At 31.4% G+C, this 4,225-nt stretch overlaps 2 non-coding genes across 2 annotated transcripts; one reads left to right on the top strand and one right to left on the bottom strand.

Moving 5' to 3' along the window:
* Positions 1-875: 875 nt before the first annotated feature.
* On the bottom strand, positions 876-947 carry Smp_tRNA_01836_Pseudo_TTG.1.1. The gene has a single exon. It is a non-coding gene (tRNA).
* A 2,330-nt stretch (positions 948-3,277) lies between these two features.
* Positions 3,278-3,344, top strand: Smp_tRNA_02395_Gln_TTG.1.1. Its single transcript has one exon. It is a non-coding gene (tRNA).
* Positions 3,345-4,225: the final 881 nt, after the last annotated feature.

The following is a 4,225-nucleotide window of genomic DNA, read 5'->3' as shown; positions in this document are numbered from 1 at the left end:
TCATCTGATTGGGAAAATCATAACCTAATTTTACATGGAGTTAATCTTGAACTTATTATATTGAATTGTTCAAGCTATTTCAAGTTGCACATTCATTAATGATGCTTCTAAATATCAACCAGTAATGTTAGTCATATCATTTATCATAGTAACAAACAGTAATATTTCTGTCAAATCTTTGTGCTTTATTTTTAAAACCTTTTTCAGCTACAAATAAACTAATTGTAATAAGTTAATATATATATAGATATATAAGTGACAAAAAGTTTTTGTTCAAATATGTCACCATATTTGAAAGGATTTAGATAATAAATCTCAGTAATCTAGTTTAGAAATATTTGAATTAATAACAGCTACCTTTATTATTTAACTCTGCCTGTAGCTCTACTAGGGCTACTGACGGTCCCAAGCCCAGACAAAGGAGGAGGGTTGGGCTTGGGGTCAGCATCCGCATCTCGTAGAAGACAACTTTGTTAAAAAAAGACTAACTAGAAAAAACCTTTATTATTCATCCTTATCGGAACATTCATCATTTTTAAGTGATTTACGTCATGTACCAACTTATAATGTTTCCCTAAGGCTTTGATTACTTATTGCTCACTATAATCCCATTGAATAATATTTACATCATATAGCAAGAAAGCTCTCGTTAGTGAAGTTTTCAAGTTAATCTCTATTAGTGTCATATTATTTCTGTTGTTTATTAGTGAATAAGTAAAACGATCATTTTAAATTGTTCTTTTCACAAAAATGGAGGAGTTTTCAAACATTATAAATGTTAGCGAAGATGGATAGTGGCTAGCAGTGGAATCCAGGACGCGCGTTTCGTCCCATTTGGGACTCGTCAACTGGATGTACCTGCATATCAGAGTTAATGTTCACTCTGGGATTCGAACCCAGTACCGTTTGCTTCAAACGCCATCGCGTTATCTACTCGGCCACTGAGACTTGATAGCCACTTGCTTGTGCGATGGGGTGAAGTTTAAATTCACTTAGTATTGTTTGTTTGAATCTTCCCATTGATGCTTTAGGACTACAACTGGTCAGTCTTTAATTGACATATGTGCATACTGTACGTATTGCCTCGATATTCCGTTAATTTACAAACACATCCTGGATTCAACTGTTAGCCACTATCCATCTTTGCTTAAAATGTTTGTAAATTAAGGCAATATCGAGGCGATACGCACAGTATGCACATATGCCAATTAGAGATTGACCAGTTGCAGTCCTAAAGCATCAATGGGAAGATTTAAACAAACAATACTAAGTGAATTATGAATGTTAATTATCAAAATAAATCACATTAAACACTGATTAGCAACAGTGAATAACTTCAAATATTTTTACTTGTCTGTTAAATTCGAATTTTCTTCCTCGTAGATTTTTCACAGTCCATATTATTTGAGAATATGTTTCTTATCACAGCATGTTTTCGAAATTTTAGACGTCAAAGGAACTTTTCGCAGATGATATGGCTTACTGCTTGGTTCTATCTCAAAGATTGTTAGTAACATGAAGATGTGGATAATAGTTCCTGAAAATTAAAATTTATTCAGCTCTTGTAAAGTTTTAGGTATTGTTTATCGTCTAACTCTTGAATAATGAAGTAAAAAAACCCGCTAGAATTCGTCAGCTAAATTTATATTTGTAGCCTATTCTTGAGTTATATTCTAATGTAACGAATGTCAATGAATGAAAACTATTCCGTATGAAATAAAGCACATCCAATGTGTTCCAGTAAATAGGAGATCTAATCAATCGAAGACAGACAGTTATAACTCCAATTATACATAAGGTAAACAACATAGTGAATGAATTTGAGTGCACTTAAGAAACAAGTTTTGATAATTAGTTCATTGATTTTGAATCATATCAAGATGAACTAGTCTAGACATGGTTCTATATCAGTGAAGATTGAAGATACCCGATTACATACTTGTTATATTGAATTCTCCCCCAAAACTACAAATATACTACTTTTGTGAAAGAATAGTTTTCATAACGTAATATTATGTTATGTATATCATTTTGTAATATGGATACTTGTTCCTTCTGATAAGAATTTAATACTTGAAGTTTAAACAAATCATGATTTAATATTGTTGTTCAGTTTAAAGTAATGGGTTAATATTGTCATACTACATAACTAATATTTGAATAGAATTCCTGATGAAATGGTTCTTTACTGTACCATTCCATTTTTGTAGTTATTTCCTTACCAATATTATTTAAGTATATAATATTTAATTACAATTTTGACAGCCTAATTGATTACCTATATAGCAACAGCCTTTCTACGATAGGCTCAATAAATATTCATATGCTTTATGGTCTCCATACAGAAAAACATTTCAGTAGAATCATAATAATTTACTTATTAAATTCTACAATAAGATGGATCGCCAAAATTTATTTATTCTTAATCTTAAGTTGAATTTTCAAGGAAAAAGGAACTGTGGATTTTAGTCCCCCTATTTGACAGTTATGACATTTGAAATATATTTAACGTTTCATTTTTTTAAATTAAAATTTAAAAGAAAAAAACATGGATACAATACCCTTGATATTGAATTAAACTAGTTGTAAGTCTCCATTTTCTTCAAAGTAAGCTTATATTTTAACTAGATTATAAATAAGTTTGATTGTTGAAAGCATTTATTTGTTGAAGTTAGACATTAACACCATCGGATGCCGGCTCAGCGGTTGGGTGCTCCGTTGCGAGACTGGTAGGTTCTTGGTTCGAATGTGATGAGGCTGGATCGTGGATGCGCAATGATGAGGAGTTCCACAATAGGACGAAACGGCCGTCCAGTGCTTCGAGGTTTTCCATGGTGGTCTAGCTTCAATTGACTCATGATTTCAACTATGCAAATACTGAAATCTAATAAATATTATATTAATTATTTAGTGAATAAACGACTGATGTTTAACAACTATATGGAAAGAACAAGAGAATTAGTTTCATTTCTTTAAACTGTTCTAATTAGATAGACTCATCTAATGAATGTAGACAACTCATTAGTTAGACTCTTAACTACAGAAAAACATGGGAATTTCACTCGTTTTATGATATAATTCTGCTATATTAAGATAGAGATATAAACTTAATATTGTCTAATATCAGAATATTACATGAATAATGAAACATTCTAGGAAGGCTGTAATAAAATCTAATGGATAGAAAATATTCTAAATCATAGGTATGGAAATCAATCTTCCCATTGATGTTTAGGACTGTAACTGGTCAGTCACTTATTGGCATATGTGTCAGGACTCAGTAGCTGAGTGGATAACGCGATGGCGTTTGAAGCGAAAGGTACTGGGTTCGAGTCCCAGAGTGAACATCAACTCTGAGATGCAGGTACATCCAGCTGACGAGTCCCAAATATGACGAAACGCATGTCCTGGATTCCACTCCTGGCCACCATCCATCAACCTATATTTCGTTTATATTAATTTCTAAAATAAAAATACTTGTTTGTCTTTCAACTAAATCTTTAAGTGAATTAAAATACAAAAGATAGATTTAGTTTCTGTTATCATTAATATAATATTTTATCAGATAACATGTTCACATCAACACTACTTAAATACATATAATAAACATAAATTTGTTTTGACATTTACTAATGATCAACTATAAGTGCTCAAATTGATAATCAGTAAAATTTGGCATATATATGAAAAATGAGTTAGAAAACGAAAACAACTAACTATTGATGGAAAATGACTTGATGTTTTTTTAAAGTCAATGTTGAAGTGAGTATATTCATTTAAATCTTACTGATTGCCTTGGATTAAGCATTCACTGTAATGGTTATCATAACTATACCAAAAGCAAGGATGGTTATAATCATAGATGATATAATATTCTTTGAAGCTGATAATTCTGTAAATATCATAATAGTTAAGTAAGTTAATAGCTATCTGAACTGTGTAGCTGAGTGGGTTGAACTGAAATGTACTTGGGTCAAAATCCAGAATGAACATCAGTACATTAGTATGTTTAACTAAATAGGGCTGATGTAGTTTTCGATTTCGCCATTAACAGCAATCCATTTATTAAATGAAAAGCAGTTTGTATTCAGTTTATTGTGTTAGAAAAAATGGACGTTTTGTAATAAAAGCGTAAAATTTCGATTTTCAGTACTTAGTTTAAGCTTTCGATAACGGAACCGATTTCATTATAAGCAGAGATGGTTGGCAGCCGGCAGTGGAACTC

This window comes from Schistosoma mansoni, chromosome 1 (genome assembly GCF_000237925.1).
Source record: "Schistosoma mansoni strain Puerto Rico chromosome 1, complete genome".
NCBI lineage: Eukaryota > Metazoa > Platyhelminthes > Trematoda > Strigeidida > Schistosomatidae > Schistosoma > Schistosoma mansoni.
This window is presented reverse-complemented; position numbering and strand designations above follow the sequence as displayed.